This window comes from Schistocerca gregaria, chromosome 6, assembly GCF_023897955.1.
Source record: "Schistocerca gregaria isolate iqSchGreg1 chromosome 6, iqSchGreg1.2, whole genome shotgun sequence".
Lineage (NCBI taxonomy): Eukaryota > Metazoa > Arthropoda > Insecta > Orthoptera > Acrididae > Schistocerca > Schistocerca gregaria.
The window spans coordinates 211,892,568-211,911,651 of record NC_064925.1 but is presented as its reverse complement, the minus strand read 5'-3'; the positions used below and the strand labels follow the sequence as shown (position 1 = coordinate 211,911,651).

The 19,084-nt window shown below is 44.2% G+C and overlaps 1 pseudogene; it reads right to left on the bottom strand.

The window, feature by feature from the left end:
* Positions 1-396: 396 nt before the first annotated feature.
* Positions 397-514, bottom strand: LOC126279294 (5S ribosomal RNA; annotated as a pseudogene).
* Between the last annotated feature and the right edge of the window lie 18,570 nt (positions 515-19,084).

Here is a 19,084-nt window from a genome sequence, read left to right as displayed (position 1 = left end):
ACCTGTTCAGAATATTATGTACTCAATCGCCTCTACAGGTCGTGTAGAACTGCACTGGCGCTCAAGCGTACAGTAACTCTTTTGGCTAAAGATGTCAGCAGGCGAGATGGATGAGGAGGGAGCAGGCAGAACGTGTATGGGGGCCTTTTGGACACTGTTCCTGGCTGGGTAAGGTGGTAAGAACTCTGTACGACCGAACAGGCCTTGGAAGGCCCAACGCTATCGACAGGCCGCCGTATCATCCTCAGACCACAGGCTTCACCGGATGCGGATATGGAGGGGCATGTGGTCAGCACACCGCTCTCCCGGCCGTATGTCAGTTTCTGGGACAGTAGCCGCTACTTCTCAATCAAGTAGCTCCTCAGTTTGCCTCACAAGGGATGAGTGCATCCCGCTTGCCAACAGCGCTCGGCAGACCGGATGGTCACCCATCCAAGTGCTAGCCCAGCCCGACAGCGCTGAACTTCGGCGATCTGACGGGAACTGGTGTTACAACTGCGGCAAGGCCGTTGGCTAGGTGGTAAAGGCATACGTGTAAAATAGCTCACATTTATGTTAGTGTTTTTTTTTTCACCTTATTTAATTTTGCTTGTCAAACTGGCTGCAGAGCGGGTTGATTGTACCGCTGAAATATCAATAAAGGAAAAAAAGAAGAAATTTCCAAGTTTCAACATCGTACCATAGATTAGGGGATATTCCATCTCAATGTGATCCCTTCTCCCGACTGCCATTGGGGCTCTGAACAATACCGCAACTATAGTTTCTTGGGCTTCCTCCCATGAACCATGGATCTTGCCGTTGGTGGGGAGGCTTGCGCGCCTCAGCGATACAGATAGCTTACCATAGATGCAACCACAATGGAGGGATATCTTTTAAGAGGCCAGACAAACGTGTGGTTCCTGAAGAGGGGCAGCAGCATTTTCAGTAGTTGTAGCGGCAACAGTCTGGATGATTGACTGATCTGGCGCTACGACATTAATCAAAACAGGATTGCTGTGCTGGTACTGCGAACGGCTGAAAGCAATGGGAAACTACAGCCGTAATTTTTCCCGAGGGCATGCAGCTTTACTTACTGGTAAAATGATGATGGTGTCCTCTTGGGTAAAATATTCCGGAGGTAAAATAGTCCCCCATTCTGATCTCCGGGCGGGGACTACTCAGGAGGACGTCGTTATCAGGAAAAACAAAACTGGCGTTCTACGGATTGGGGAGGAGAATGTCAGATCCCTTAATCGGGGAGGTAGGTTAGAGAATATAAGAAGGGGAATGGGTAGGTTAAAGCTAGATATAGTGAGAATTAGTGAAGTTCGGTGGCAGGAGGCACAAGACTTTTCGTCAGATGAACAAAGGGCCATAAATACAAAATCAAATAGGTTTAATAATGAATAAAAAATAGGAGCGTGGGTAAGCTACTACGAACAGCATAGTGAACGCATTATTGTGGCCAAGATAGACACGAAACCCACGCCTACCACAGTAGTACAAGTCTATATGCCAACTAGTTCCGCAGATGATGAAGAGATTGAAAAAGTGTATGATGAGATAAAAGAAATCATTCAGATAGTGAAGGGAAACGAAAATTTAATAGTCATGAATAGTAGGAAAAGGAAGAGAACGAAAAGTAGTAGGGGAATATGGAATGGGGGTAAGGAATGAAAGAGGAACCTGCCTGGTAGAATTTTGCACAGAGCATAGCTTAATCATAGCTAACACTTGGTTTCAGAATCATGAAAGAAGGTTGTATACGTGGTAGAGGCCTGGAGATGCTGGGAGATTTCAAATAGATTATATAATGGTAAGACAGAGATTTAGGAGCCAGGTTTTAAATTGTGAGACATTGCCATGGGCAGATGTGGACTCTGACCACAATCTATTGCTTATGAATTGTAGACTAAAACGGAAGAAACTGGAAAAAGATAGGAATTTAAGGAGATGGGGCCTGGATAAACTGAAAGAATCAAAGGTTATAGTGAGTTTCAGAGAGAGTATTAGGGAACTATTGACAAGAACAGGAGAAAGAAATACAGGAGAAGAAGAATGGGTAGCTTTGAGAAATGAAATAGTGAAGGCAGTAGAGGATCAAGTAGGTAAAAATACAAGGGCTAGTAGAAATCCTTGGGTAACAGAAGATATGTTGAATGTAATTGATGAAAGGAGAAAATATAAAAATGCAGGTATGTTGCCAAAAAAGAATACAAACGTCTCAATAATGAGATCGACAGGAAGTGCAAAATGGCTAAGCCGGGATGGCTAGAGGACAAATTTAACGATGTAGAGGCATATATCATTAGGGGTAAGATACACTCCTGGAAATGGAAAAAAGAACACATTGACACCGGTGTGTCAGACCCACCATACTTGCTCCGGACACTGCGAGAGGGCTGTACAAGCAATGATCACACGCACGGCACAGCGGACACACCAGGAACCGCGGTGTTGGCCGTCGAATGGCGCTAGCTGCGCAGCATTTGTGCACCGCCGCCGTCAGTGTCAGCCAGTTTGCCGTGGCATACGGAGCTCCATCGCAGTCTTTAACACTGGTAGCATGCCGCGACAGCGTGTACGGGAACCGTATGTGCAGTTGACGGACTTTGAGCGAGGGCGTATAGTGGGCATGCGGGAGGCCGGGTGGACGTACCGCCGAATTGCTCAACACGTGGGGCATGAGGTCTCCACAGTACATCGATGTTGTCGCCAGTGGTCGGCGGAAGGTGCACGTGCCCGTCGACCTGGGACCGGACCGCAGCGACGCACGGATGCACGCAGGGACTGTAGGATCCTACGCAGTGCCGTAGGGGACCGCACCGCCACTTCCCAGCAAATTAGGGACACTGTTGCTCCTGGGGTATCGGCGAGGACCATTCGCAACCGTCTCCATGAAGCTGGGCTACGTTAGGCCGTCTTCCGCTCACGCCCCAACATCGTGCAGCCCGCCTCCAGTGGTGTCGCGACAGGTGTGAATGGAGGGACGAATGGAGACGTGTCGTCTTCAGCGATGAGAGTCGCTTCTGCCTTGGTGCCAATGATGGTCGTATGCGTGTTTGGCGCCGTGCAGGTGAGCGCCACAATCAGGACTGCATACGATCGAGGCACACAGGGCCAACACCCGGCATCATGATGTGGGGAGCGATCTCCTACACTGGCCGTACACCTCTGGTGATCCTCGAGGGGACACTGAATAGTGCACGGTACATCCAAACCGTCATCGAACCCATCGTTCTACCATTCCTAGACCGGCAAGGGAACTTGCTGTTCCAACAGGACAATGCACTTCCGCATGTATCCCGTGCCACCCAACGTGCTCTAGAAGGTGTAAGTCAACTACCCTGGCCAGCAAGATCTCCCATTGAGCATGTTTGGGACTGGATGAAGCGTCGTCTCACGCGGTCTGCACGTCCAGCACGAACGCTGGTCCAACTGAGGCGCCAGGTGGAAATGGCATGGCAAGCCGTTCCACAGCACTACATCCAGCATCTCTACGATCGTTTCCATGGGAGAATAGCAGCCTGCATTGCTGCGAAAGGTGGATATACACTGTACTAGTGCCGACATTGTGCATGCTCTGTTGCCTGTGTCTATGTGCCTGTGGTTCTGTCAGTGTGATCATGTGATGTAACTGACCCCAGGAATGTGTCAATAAAGTTTACCCTTCCTGGGACAATGAATTCACGGTGTTATTATTTCAATTTCCAGGAGTGTAGATACTGCTTACAAAAATATTAAATAGACCTTTGGAGAAAAGAGGACCACTTGTATGAATTTCAAGAGTTCAGATGGGAAATTAGTTCTAAGCAAAGAAGGGAAAGCAGAAAGGTGAATGGAGTAGATAGAGGGTCTATACGAGGGCGATGTACTGGAGGGCAATATTATGGAAATGAAGAAAACGTAGATAAAGGTGAAATGGGAGATATGATACTGCCTGACGAATTTGACACAGCACTGAAAGACCTGAGTCGAAACAAGGCCCCGTGAGTAGACAACATTCCATTAGAACTACTCATGGCCTTGGGAGAGCCAGCCCTGACAAAACTCTACCATCTGGTGAACAAGATGTATGAGACAGGCGAAACACCCTCAGACTTCCACAAGAATACAATAATTCCACTCCCAAACAAAGCCGGTGCTGACATGTATGAAAATTACCGAACTATCAGTTTAATAAGTCACGGCTGCAAAATACTAACACGAATTCTTTAAAGGCGAATGGAAAAACTGGTAGAAGCCGACTTCGGCGAAGACCAGCTTTGATGTCGCAGAAATGTTGGAACACGTGAGGCAATACTGACTCTTCGACTTACGTTAGAAGATAAACCAACGTTTCTAGCATTTGTAGACTTAGAGAAAGCTTTTGACAATGTTGACTGTAATACTCTTTTTCAAATTCTGAGGGTGATATGTGTCAAATACAGGGAATGGAAGGCTATTTACAATTTGTACAGAAACCAGAATAATGGAATGTAGTCGAATTAAATCATGTGATGCTGAGGGATTTAGCTTAGGAAATGAGACGCTTAAAGTACTAGATGAGTTTTGCTATTTGGGGAGCAAAATAACTGATGACTGTCGAAGTAGAGAGGATATAAAATATAGACTGGCAATGACAAGGAAAGTGTTGCTGAAAAAGAGAAATTTGTTAACATCGAGTATAGATTTAAGAGTCAGGAAGTCTTTTCTGAAAGTATTTGTAATGAGTGTCGCCATATATGGAAGAACGCATGAACGATACATAGTTTAGACAAGAAGAGAAACGAGGCTTTCGAAATGTGGTGCTACGGAAGAATGCTGAAGATTAGATGGATAGACCACATAACTAATGGGGAGGTACTGTTTAGAATTGGGGAGAAGAAGAATTTGTGGCGCAACTTGTCTAGAAGGAGGGATCGGTTGATAGGACATGTTCTGAGACATCAAGAGATGTCAGCAAGCGGCTACACGGGTAGCAGGGGTTGTATGGCGTGGACTGGGCGGTTTTTTTAGGTTAGATGGCCTCTGGCAAATACAGAAAGGGCAACAGCCTCAACGGGTGCGGGGCAAAGTCAGGACATGCGGGGACCATGCAGCAATCGGTATTGTAATTGTAAACTGTCGAAGCTGCATTGGTAAAGTACCGGAACTTCAAGCGCTGATAGAAAGCACCGAAGCTGAAATCGTTATAGGTACAGAAAGCTGGCTGAAGCCAGAGATAAATTCAGCCGAAATTTTTACACAAGGCACAGATGGTGTTTAGAAAGGATAGATTGCATGCAATCGGTGGTGGCGTGTTTGTCGCTGTTAGTAGTAGTTTATCCTGTAGTGAAGTAGAAGTGGATAGTTCCTGTGAAATATTATGGGTGGAGGTTACACTCAACAATCGAGCTAGGTTGATACTTGGCAACTTTTACCGACCTCCCGACTCAGCAGCATTAGTGGCAGAACAACTGAGAGAAAATTTGGAATACATTTCACATAAATTTTCTCAGCATATTATAATCTTAGGTGGAGATTTCAATTTACCAGATACAGACTGGGACACTCAGATGTTTAGGACAAGTGGTAGGGACAGAGCATCGAGTGACATTATACTGAGTGCACTATCCGAAAGTTACCTCGAGCAATTAAACAGAGAACCGACTCGTGGAGATAACATCTTGGACCTACTGATAACAAACAGACCCTAACTTTTCGATTCTGTAAATGCAGAACACGGAATTAGTGATCATAAGGCCGTTGCAGCATCCATGAATATGGATGTTAATAGGAATATAAAAAAAGGGAGGAAGGTTTATCTGTTTAGCAAGAGTAATAGAAGGCAGATTTCAGACTACCTAACAGATCAAAACGAAAATTTCTATTCCGACACTGACAATGTTGAGTGTTTGTGGAAAAAGTTTAAGGCAATTGTAAAACGCGTTTTAGACAGGTACGTGGCGAGTAAAACTGTGAGGGACGGGAACAACCCACCGTGGTTCAACAACAAAGTTAGAAAACTACTGCGAAAGCAAAGAGAGCTTCACTCCAAGTTTAAACGCAGCCAAAACCTCTCAGACAAACAGAACCTAAACGATGTCAAAGTTAGCGTAAGGAGGGCTATGCGTGAAGCGTTCAGTGAATTCGAAATGAAATTCTATGTACCGCCTAGACAGAAAATCCTAGGAAGTTCTGGTCTACATCTACATCTACATGACTACTCTGCAATTCACATTTAAGTGCTTGGCAGAGGGTTCATCGAACCACAATCATACTATCTCTCTACTATTCCACTCCCGAACAGCGAGCGTGAAAAACGAACACCTAAACCTTTCTGTTCGAGCTCTGATTTCTCTTATTTTATTTTGATGATCATTCCTACCTATGTAGGTTGGGCTCAACAAAATATTTTCGCATTCGGAAGAGAAAGTTGGTGACTGAAATTTCGTAAAAAGGTCTCGCCGCGACGAAAAACGTCTATGCTGTAATGACTTCCATCCCAACTCGTGTATCATATCTGCCACACTCTCTCCCCTATAACGTGATAATACAAAACGAGCTGCCCTTTTTTGCACCCTTTCGATGTCCTCCGTCAATCCCACCTGGTAAGGATCCCACACCGCGCAGCAATATTCTAACAGAGGACGAACGGGTGTAGTGTAAGCTGTCTCTTTAGTGGACTTGTTGCATCTTCTAAGTGTCCTGCCAATGAAACGCAACCTTTGGCTCGCCTTCCCGACTATATTATCTATGTGGTCCTTCCAACTGAAGTTGTTCGTAATTTTAACACCCAGGTACTTAGTTGAATTGACAGCCTTGAGAATTGTACTATTTATCGAGTAATCGAATTCCAACGGATTTCTTTTGGAACTCATGTGGATCATCTCACACTTTTCGTTATTTAGCGTCAACAGCCACCTGATACACCATACAGCAATCTTTTCTAAATCGCTCTGCAACTGATACTGGTCTTCGGATGACCTTACTAGACGGTAAATTACAGCATCATCTGCGAACAATCTAAGAGAACTGCTCATATTGTCACCCAGGTCATTTATATAGATCAGGAACAGCAGAGGTCCCAGGACGCTTCCCTGGGGAACACCTGATATCACTTCAGTTTTACTCGATGATTTGCTGTCTATTACTACGAACTGCGACCTTCCTGACAGGAAATCACAAATCCAGTCGCACAACTGAGACGATACCCCATAGCTCCGCAGCTTGATTAGAAGTCGCTTGTGAGGAACGGTTGCAAAAGCTTTCCGGAAATCTAGAAATACGGAATCAACTTGAGATCCCCTGTCGATAGCGGCCATTACTTCGTGCGAATAAAGAGCTAGCTGCGTTGCACAAGAGCGATGTTTTCTGAAGCCATGCTGATTACGTGTCAATAGATCGTTCCCTTCGAGGTGATTCATAATGTTTGAATACAGTATATGCTCCAAAATCCTACTGCAAACCGACGTCAATGATATAGGTCTGTAGTTAAATGGATTACTCCTACTACCCTTCTTGAACACTGGTGCGACCTGCGCAATTTTCCAATCTGTAGGTACAGATCTATCGGTGAGCGAGCGGTTGTATATGAGTGCTAAGTAGGGAGCTATAGTATCAGCGTAATCTGAAAGGAACCTAATCGGTATACAATCTGGACCTGAAGACTTGCCCGTATCAAGCGATTTGAGTTGCTTCGCAACCCCTAAGGTATCTACTTCTAAGAGACTCATGCTAGCAGATGTTCGTGTTTCAAATTCTGGAATATTCCATTCGTCTTCCCTGGTGAAGGAATTTCGGAAAACTGCGTTCAATAACTCCGCTTTAACGGCACAGTCGTCGATAACAGTACCATCGGCACTGCGCAGCGAAGGTATTGACTGCGTCTTGCCGCTTGTGTACTTTACATACGACCAGAATTTCTTGGGATTTTCTACCAAATTTCGAGACAATGTTTCGTTGTGGAACCTATTAAAGGCATCTTGCATCGAAGTACGTGCCAAATTTCGCGCGTCTGTAAATTTTAGCCCATCTTCGGGATTTCGCGTTCTTCTGAACTTCGCATGCTTTTTCCGTTGCCTCTGCAACAGCGTTCGGACCTTTTTTGTGTACCACGGGGGATCCGTTCCATCTCTTACCAATTTATGAGGTATGAATGTCTCAATTGCTGTTGCTACTATATCTTTGAATTTGAGCCACATCTCGTCTACATTCGCATAGTCAGTTCGGAAGGAATCGAAATTGTCTTTTAGGAAGGCTTCTAGTGGCACTTTATCCGCTTTTTTAAATAAAATTATTTTGCGTTTGTTTCTGATGGATTTGGAAGAAATGGTATTGAGCCTAGCTACAATGACCTTGTGATCACTAATCCCTGTATCAGTCATGATGCTCTCTATCAGCTCTGGATTGTTTGTGGCTAAGAGGTCAAGTGTGTTTTCGCAACCATTTACAATTCGCGTGGGTTCGTGGACTAACTGCTAGAAATAATTTTCGGAGAAAGCATTTAGGACAATCTCGGAAGACGTTTTCTGCCTACCACCGGTTTTGAACAACTATTTTTGCCAACATACCGAGGGTAGGTTGAAGTCCCCACCAACTATAACCGTATGAGTGGGGTATTTATTTGTTACGAGACTCAAACTTTCTCTGAACTGTTCCGCAACTGTATCATCGGAGTCTGGGGGTCGGTAGAAGGAGCCAATTATTAACTTAATTCGGCTGTTAAGTATAACCTCCACCCATACTAATTCGCACGGAGTATCTACTTCGACTTCACTACAAGATAAACTACTACTGACAGACACAAACACTCCACCACCAATTCTGCCTAATCTATCTTTCCTGAACACCGTCTGAGACTTCGTAAAAATTTCTGCAGAAGTTATTTCAGGCTTTAGCCAGCTTTCTGTACCTATAACGATATCAGCTTCTGTGCTTTCTATTAGAGCTTCAAGCTCAAGGACTTTTCCAGTGCAACTACAACAATTTACAACTATAATTTCGACTGTTCCTTGATCCAAGCACGTCTTGTAATTGCCAAGCACCCTTTGACATTGCAGCCCATCCCGCACTTTCCCGAGGCCTTCTAACCTAAAAAACCGCCCAGTCCACGCCACACAGCCTCCGCTACCCGTGTAGCCGCCAGCTGAGTGTAGTGAACTCCTGACCTATTCAGCGGAACACGAAACCCCACCACCCTATGGCGCAAGTCAAGGATTCTGCAGCCAATACAGTCGCAAAACCGTCTGAGCCTCTGATTCAGACCCTCCACCCGGCTCTGCACCAAAGGTCCGCAGTCGGTTCTGTCAACGATGCTGCAGATGGTGAGCTCTGCCTTCATCTCGTAAGCAAGACCGGCAGCCTTCACCAAATCAGATAGCCGCTGGAATCCAGAGAGAATTTCCTCAAACCCAAAGCGACACACATCATTACTGCCGACATGTGCCACCACCTGCAGCTGGCTGCACCCTGTGCTCTTCATGGCATCCGGAAGGACCCTTTCAACATCAGGAATGACTCCTCCCGGAATGCACACGGAGTGCACACTGGATTTCTTCCCCTCCTTAGCCGCCGTATCCCTAAGGGGCCCCATTACGCGCCTAACATTGGAGCTCCCAACTACCAGTAAGCCCACCCTCTGCGATTGCCCGGACCTTGAAGGCTGAGAATGATCCTCTGAAACAGGGCAGGCAGCTGCATCTGGCTCAGCCAGAGACAGTGCCTGAAACCGGTTTGTCAGACGCACCGGGGAGGCTTTCTGATCAGCCTCCGTGGACGCCTTTCGCTGCCTGCCACGCCTTGGAACGACTTCCCAATCAACCACAGGCGAGGGCTCAGCCCCACTGCGGGCAGCAACCGGGGCAATCACAGCGGCAGACCGATCTGGGGACAGACGGGACGAGGTTGACATCCCCGTGATACCCAAGTCCGGCTCCCCACAGTGGTGCCCATTGGCAACAGCCTCAAGCTGCGCGACCGAAGTCAGCGCCGATTGCAGCTGTGAGCGAAACGTTAAACCAGTGAGTGGCTCGAAACAGCATATCCAGACACTCCGGGATGATGATGGCATTGAAACAGAGGATGACACGCGTAAAGCTGAAATACTAAACACCTTTTTCCAAAGCTGTTTCACAGAGGAAGACCGCACTGCAGTTCCTTCTCTAAATCCTCGCAAAAACGAAAAAATGGCTGACACCGAAATAAGTGTCCAAGGAATAGAAAAGCAACTGGAATCACTCAACAGAGGAAAGTCCACTGGACCTGACGGGATACCAATTCGATTCTACACATAGTACGCGAAAGAACTTGCCCCCCTTCTAACAGCCGTGTACCGCAAGTGTCTAGAGGAACGGAATGTTCCAAATGATTGGAAAAGAGCACAGGTAGTCCCAGTCTTCAAGAAGGGTCGTCGAGCAGATGCGCAAAACTATAGACCTGTATTTCTGACGTCGATCTGTTGTAGAATTTTAGAACATGTTTTTTGCTCGGGTATCATGTCGTTTTTGGAAACCCAGAATCTACTCTGTAGGAATCAACATGGATTCCGGAAACAGCGATCGGGTGAGACCCAACTCGCTTTATTTGTTCATGAGACCCAGAAAATATTAGATACAGGCTCCCAGGTAGATGCTATTTTTCTTGATTTCTGGAAGGCGTTCGATACAGTTCCGCACTGCCGCCTGATAAACAAAGTAAGAGCCTACGGAATATCAGACCAGCTGTGTGGCTGGATTGAAGAGTTTTTAGCAAACAGAACACAGCATGTTGTTATCAATGGAGAGACGTCTACAGACGTTAAAGTAACCACTGGCGTGCCACAGGGGAGTGTTATGGGACCATTGCTTTTCACAATATATATAAATGACCTAGTAGATAGTGTCGGAAGTTCCATGCGGCTTTTCGCGGATGATGCTGTAGCATACAGAGAAGTTGCAGCATTAGAAAATTGTAGCGAAATGCAGGAAGATCTGCAGCGGATAGGCACTTGGTGCAGGGAGTGGAAACTGACCCTTAACATAGACAAATGTAATGTATTGCGAATACATAGAAAGAAGGATCCTTTATTGTATGATTATATGATAGCGGAACAAACACTGGTAGCAGTTACTTCTGTAAAATATCTGGGAGTATGAGTGCGGAACGATTTGAAGTGGAATGATCATATAAAATTAATTGTTGGTAAGGCGGGTGCTAGGTTGAGATTCATTGGGAGAGTCCCTAGAAAATGTAGTCCATCAACAAAGGAGGTGGCTTACAAAACACTCGTTCGACCTATACTTGAGTATTGCTCATCAGTGTGGGATCCGTACCAGATCGGGTTGACGGAGGAGATAGAGAAGATCCAAAGAAGAGCGGCGCGTTTCGTCACAGGGTTATTTGGCAAGCGCGATAGCGTTACGGAGATGTTTAGCAAACTCAAGAGGCAGACTCTGCGAGAGAGGCACTCTGCATCGCGGTGTAGCTTGCTGTCCAGGTTTCGAGAGGGCGCGTTTCTGGATGAGGTATCGAATATATTGCTTCCCGCTTCTTATACCTCCCGAGGAGGTTACGAATGTAAAATTAGAGAGATTCGAGCGCGCATGGAGGCTTTCAGACAGTCGTTCTTCCCGCGAACCATACGCGACTGGAACAGAAGAGGGAGGTAATGACAGTGGCACGTAAAGTGCCCACCGCCACACACCATTGGGTGGCTTGCGGAGTATAAATGTAGATGTAGATGAAATCACCAATTTACTATTGGAGGGCAGCGTGGAGGGTAAAAAAGTAGAAAGAGACCAAGAGATGAATACATTAAGCTGATTCAGAAGGATTTGGGTTGCCATAGGTTCTTGGAGACGAAGGAGCTTGCACAGAATAGTGTAGCACGGAGAGTTGCATCAAACCAGTCTCTGGACTGGATACCGCAACAGTAACAGTTTCTTCGGATACCTCCGCATACTGTATAAAGTCACACAATTATTGCACCAAGTCTTATCATCGGGAAACGAAGCACCGACGAACATGAACACCTGATTAGCGACAAAGAGTATAACCATTTGCAAAATTCGTAGTAGATAGTCAAACCAAGATATAGACTTGGTCTCGGCTACTTTAAACATCAAGTGATTAATATGTGTCATAATAATCAAACTAAACTATATTCCTTTGAGTCACAGTTGTTTTATATGCAGTTGTGCCATGTTAGGTTGTTCTGTATTTGAATATACAGGGTGCCCATAATTAAAGTTCCAGTTCCAAAACGCTGTAGAAAGGGAATCATTGCTCAGAATGATGTTAAATTTGAACAGCGTATTATTCACAGGTCCGCAGCTCGTGGTCTCGCGGTAGCGTTCTCACTTCCTGAGCACGGGGTCCGGGTTCGATTTCCGGCTGGGTCAGGGATTTTCATCTGTCTCGAGATGACTGGGTGGTGTGTCGTTTTCATCATCATAATTCATCCCCATTACGGTCGGAGAAAGGCAATGGCAAACCACATCCACTAGAACCTTGTCTAGTACAGCGGTGCGGGTCTCCCGCATCGTCCCCTACCCTCTGTCAAGGAGTATGGGTCTTCATCGTCATCATTATTCACAGGGGGGGGGGGGACGCCATGGAAAAAAATTAGCAGTATATGGCGCTGTAAGAGTCTTAATGTAAATCGGGTCGGCTACAAATGGCAGATGAATGGCAGTGTGACGGCTATGGTTTGAGCTGCACATTACACCATCCGTACTGTTCAATGTGAATGACTACGCAAGTTCGTCAGAGAGTAACACAAGCAGTGTTAGTGAGCTAAGCCCATCCACCACAGCACGGTCGTACCACATCGGATGGGAAGAATCGATTTTTATTTGTCCTGGTGCCAAAAATCCTATAAAAAGCAAAATTACATCGCTTATTAATTTTCCTGGGGGCAAAAACCGCAAAAAGAAAAGATAGTGACATCTCCTTCTGTCGCGAGACTGGCGCAAGACATTTTCAATATGCCGTCCACTGTTTTCTGCCAAAATCCGAAGTCGAGAAACAGCTTGGGGCCACGTTCAGAATGCGTTGCGCAATGCGTGCCTTCCTCTCATCTACGTTCGTAATTGAACACAGCTTTCAGTAAGCCCCACAGCCGGAAGCCACGCGGATTAACATGAGGTGACATGGACGGCCAGGCTGAGGGGAAATGATGGCCGATAATTACATTTCCGAGATGCCCTTGCAGCGACCGTTTCACTGGTTGTGAAATGTACGGAGGAGCGTCATCTTGCATGAGGATGGCCCTACCCACAAATCCACGCTGTTGAAAGGTTGGAATGGCACTGGTGCGCAAAAGACACTCACAGCGCTATAACAGCGTCGGCAGGTACAGGTAACAGGATCCGCAGTACTCATCTTCTCGAAAAAATATGGTGCTACGATAAACGATGCAGTCAGTACGCACCACACAGCCACCTTGGCAGGATGAAATCGTACCGGTCGATGGGCGTGCAAATTTTCCGTTGCCTATATTCTGCAATTCCGCGTGTTGACATGTCCTTGAAGACGGAAATGGGCTTCTTATGTCCTCAGAATATTCCATGGCCATTCATTGCCCACTTCCGTTTGAGCGAGAATTTGTCTTGCTGGAATGTCAGCACGAAGCATTTCCTGAACCATGGGTTGATTCTGTATTGACAGCAATGCAGAATGTTTTGTAGTAACTTAGGCACCTTCTCGGAGTCATGTTCATCGTTCGCACAATTTCCCGTGCATTGCATCCTTGCACACCACCGCTCGACCCCTCTTCCGATGCTGTGGCCACATCTTCACAGACGGCGAATCAACTACCTTCCTCCCCTGCTACACGGCACTTCAAAAGAATTTGTCGTTTCCAATTTTATAGCCATTTTCTCCATCCCATTAGCAGATATCGGGCGAACGCCTTTTTTCATACACTCTGAGAACCAGAAACTTCTACAGGACTATTGGCGTAGGTTTATCGATCGCAAAAGAGCTTTACTAGCAGCGCACCATCTTTCATGTTAGGCGTCTCGGACGCAAACTGAAGAACAGCCATGTGCCGAGCGTCTGTTGGTCTGCATATTCTGCCGCTTACAGCGATATCTGTTGGTCAAATTTCGTTATTTTTTTTTTGTTCTTTGACGTTTCCCCCGCGTCAATAATATGCTGTTCAAATTTGACGTCATTCTCTACAGAGTTATGAACTGGAACCTAAATTATGAACACACTGTGTTACGTAATACCAGGAACACCCTACTTTGTACTTGGATAAGGTGGCCGACATTATATGTTACGCAAAGAGGCAATAATTTGAAGAAAAAAAAAATGCTGGTTCGTAGGCACATCTCGTCTCCAATGAGCACGGCGTCGGCGACCCTTCAATTTTCATTCTTTCCTGTAATTACACCATTGTCCGCATTTTAAAATCTACACTGTTTACGTAAAAGTTAAAGTGACTCTCAAATGTTCCGTTCGTTAGCGAGACTGCTTATCTTATTTAATGTTTACATGCAGCAGTACTACATAGGTATTCGCCTATATACGGGATCGTCCTGAAGCGTGCTAGCACTTGCTATCGATCATTTTATATAATGTACTTTGGTTTGCTTTTCTGAAGTTCACAGATTACGGAACATTTGGGACAGAGCAGCGGAATCATATTAAAAACTCATCAAGCACTTTCTCTGACAGTATCAGAGGCGGTTAATGAAGATGAATTGCGAGCAGTTTATGACCACTCTTAGGCCATATTTCAGGCTAAAAGTCGCTGTAGAGCGCGAAATCAAATTTAGGGTAGTTCTCAAGGCGCTGAGAATAAACGGAAGTTACATCTCTTGGCGATAATTTGACTAAAATTTCCGTGAGCCATTTGTGAAAATTTCTCGTTGATAATAGACTGTCTCCGCTGTTCTGTATTAGGGATGCGGATCATATGCTTTGTAAGTAGGCTGTTTAGGTTTTCTTATTGGTAACGCCGCTTAGCGCTCGGTATGAAAAATCACTGGGTGTGCTGTGGGCAGTCTGTGTTTAGTTTGCATTGTTGTCTGCTATTGTAGTGTTGAGCAGCGGCAGCTGGATGTTAACAGCGCGTAGCGTTGCGCAGTTGGAGCTGAGCCGCCAGCAGTGGTGGACGTGGGGAGAGAGATGGCGGAGTTTTGAAATTTGTAAGAATTGGTGTCATGAAATGATATATATATATATATATATATATATATATATATATATATATATATATATATATATATATATATATATTGACTATAAAGGTAAATATATTGTTTGTTCTCTATTAAAATCTTTCATTTGCTAACTGTGCCTATCAGTAGTTAGTGACTTCCGTAGTTTGAATCTTTTAGTTAGCTGGCAGTAGTGGCGCTCGCTGTATTGCAGTAGTTCGAGTAACGAAGATTGTTGTGAGGTAAGTGATTTGTGAAACATATAGGTTAATGTTAGTCAGGGCCATTCTCTTGTAGGGATTATTGAAAGTCAGATTGCGTTGCGCCAAAAATATTGTGTTTCAGTTTAAGCACAGTCTTGTATAATTTTTTCTAAGGGGACGTTTCATATGTCGACCCTTAGCCAAGGATACCTCACTGGAATCTTCTGATTTTTTCCTTGTAGTTTGTGTAGTTAGTGTAGCTTTTGTTCATTGCTAGCGCGTAATCATAGAGAGAATTTCCTTTGTAGTTGCAGTCTTTCTTTATAATGTTACTTAAAAACCGTCTTGATTGCAAATATTTTTATTCATATGACCGGTTTCGGTTCATTCAGAACCATCTTCAGATCTGATATTTCAGTTACAGGAGTAACCCGTCCAAATCCAGCAGTTTTCACATGTTAAAAAAAAAAGATATTTGCAATCAAGACGGTTTTTAAGTAACATTATAATTTCACTGATTGCTGTTGTCCCAAAAGACATTATGTCTGTTTTTGCAGTCTTTCTTTGTTGTACAGTAAAATAGTTGTGGCATGCATGTAGTTTTGCACGAAGTATTTCGCAGCTGCGCTTGCAATTAACTAGATATTATTTTCAGTGCTATGTTAATGTGTTCTCTTATTTTTGCTCTTCGAATTGTGTTTTTCTGGGTTGTCGTGTGAAAAATTGTGACAATAATGGCGTGTGAAAAACGTAACACTAGGCTCCAAAGTAAACTGAGAAATGACAGTGAAGACGAAAGCAGTGTGTTAGCGTCACCATGTAATGAATTCACTAACGTTCAAAGTAGTAATTTGGTAATAGCGCATAGGGAAATGGAGCGGGCTGCAAATAATGGTGTAGCCAGTGAAAAAATTAGTGAACAGGGAAGCATTATCGATCGATCGGTCGGCAACAGCACACCTCAGGATTCCGAAATGACAGGACACAATCTTGCAAATACTGTAGATTCAGATTTTGCGTCCTCACCGTTTTCTCAAATAAATCAAGACACATTTTCTGCTTTTCAAAATGCGAATATTGCCGGTTCAAATGCACTGCCGAAAAGCACTGAGGAACATGTTTCAGACACCAGTGCACTGTTATTACAGTTAATGCAACAAATGGGACAAAGGCTACAAAAGTTAGACACAACGCTTGAATAAAATCAGAAACAAATGAGACAAAATCTTCAAAAGTTAGACACAATGGAACAAAATCTTCAAAAGTTAGACACAATGGAACAAAATCTTCAAAAGTTAGACACAATGGAACAAAATCTTCAAAAGTTGGACACAATGGAACAACACCAGAGACAAACACAGCAACAGTTAGACACAATGGAACAACACCAGAGACAAACACAGCAACAGTTAGACACAATGGAACAAAATCTTCAGAAGTTAGACAGAACACTTGAACAAACACATGAAGATTTAACTACTGAGTTACATAACATTGAATCGAAATGCCAAAAAATTTGTAATGACGTAAAAACACAAATTTGTGAGCATTTTCAACCTATTTTTTCGCGGCATGAAAATGCATTACAGAATCATGAAGCAGCCATAAAAGAACTGCAAACTATTGTTCGTGAAAATCACGACACCTTGCAAGCTAAAATGGACTCAGTTGCATCCACCGATTCGGTTACGCAACTTGCAAGAACTCAGGAAAACTTAAAGGTCACAGTAGATTCGATTTCCACACAAATGGACACTCTGAAACTTGGTTCAGAAAAACACACTGAGGAAATGTGTTCACTATCGGAGAAAGTAGCCGAACTTTCAGAACAGTTCACTAACCTATCTACAAAGGTAGATGATGATCTGAATGATACAGAAGAGTGCGAACAAATTAGGAAATTCAAACAAAATCAGAATCAAATTAATACACAACACCAAAGAGAAATCCGGGAAGTGCAAGATCAGCTGACACAGGTAATACAAGAATTACGTATTTCAGAGGAGAGTCGCGCTCCAACACGGGAAGAGGGACTTAGAAATACGGAAAAGCCACAAAATAATAATACAGTGCATTTCGGAAATTGTGAAAGAAATTGACAAGGTGCACCGAATTTTGAGATGGAACTGCCGACACGACGTAACAATGAACGATATGCTACCCGCCGACACGATGATTTTGACTATAAGCTGTTCATTACTACACGTAAATTCAAAACATTTAAGAATTCTGGCAACGACATTCATCCACAAGCGTGGCTCCATCAATTCTCTCATTGTTTCCCTCCCAACTGGGCATTAGAGCACAGATTAGAATTTATGTGTGGCTACTTGGAGAATGAACCAGCTGTAAGAATGCGATCGGTCATTCACGATTGTCATAGTGAAGGAGAATTTTATCATGCCTTCCTCTCAGCATATTGGTCTCAAGCTACACAAGACCAAGTAAAACATAGCATCATAATGATGAAACATTTCGAACAATCTGAATTTTCCAGTCTTGTCAAATATTTTGAAGACATGTTACATAAGAATCAGTATCTTTCAAACCCATACAGCCCCTCAGAACTCATCCGCATTTGCTTAATCAAATTACCTGAACATTTACGACAGATTATTTTAGCAGGACGATGCAAAGACGACATTGAAGCTTTTCAGGGACTGTTACAAGAACTGGAAATTGACACAGACAGCCGCGGGATGCGGAAACAGGAAAACAATCACTCAGGTCACATCCGTCGCAATTCCGCGATGAAAGAAACAATAACTGGACACGACAAGGCTATTCTCACAACACAAATCGTGACCAAAACAGACACCACCCATATGACAACCGTTGGCAGAGCAGTAATTATTACAGGGAAAGATCACCTCTCCGTGGTAATGACTATCACAGAGACAATCAGAGAAACAGACAATATGGAAACCAAAATAATTATTATCAAGGGAGACGGAATAACTTAAGACGCAACGGTCCAGCACGCAGTTACGATTCAGGGAGAAATTCTCCACCACGTGACCGACAAGAAAGAAACTATGGAATCTACCGACATGACGACAGACGATATGATCGTAACGACAGACCTGAATTGCAGCAGAACTGGCGGGATTCAAACAGGGCGGGGCCCTCTCGGCAAGGTGAATTTGTAGAAGTTAGGTCTCCTAATCCCAATAACGACGCGCGCCAACAAAGAAACAGACAATGACTCGCACCGCAGGCAGCCGCGTGCGCCGGCTGGCTCAGAGGAAAATAACATAAGTTAACCTTGAGCAGAATTCCAGTGTTCCTTACCGACGTAATCACATGATAATTGCTTCTCAGTTGACAGTCCGCTTACTAGGAAGAGTAAAGGTTTACACCACATTTCACATGTAAAACCGTTTATTGAAAGATAATCTGCTTTTTAACTTTTGTCTTTGCCATAAAATTTTTCACTTTACATTACTAGTATGCTTTGTCAGACTTAGAATCTGTTAATATGCAACAATATTTGAAGTTAAATATCCAGTCTAGAACCTACGGAACATATTTAGAAAGTATTTACGAGTTCATTGTTATTGTGAACAGACGGCACAGTGTTGTTGTGTGTGTGTACATTCTTGCTTGTTAGTGGCACGATTACGTAACGACCATAGGCTCACATACTTAGAACATTTACCAGTACTGCTAATGAGATTTTAATGCAACATTTTGGTTTACTTGAAAATACATTCTTTATTTGAAGTACATTTGGTGAGATTAAAGATGACTTAGCATTTGGTTTCTCTAATAGCTACACGATTATATCACGACGCT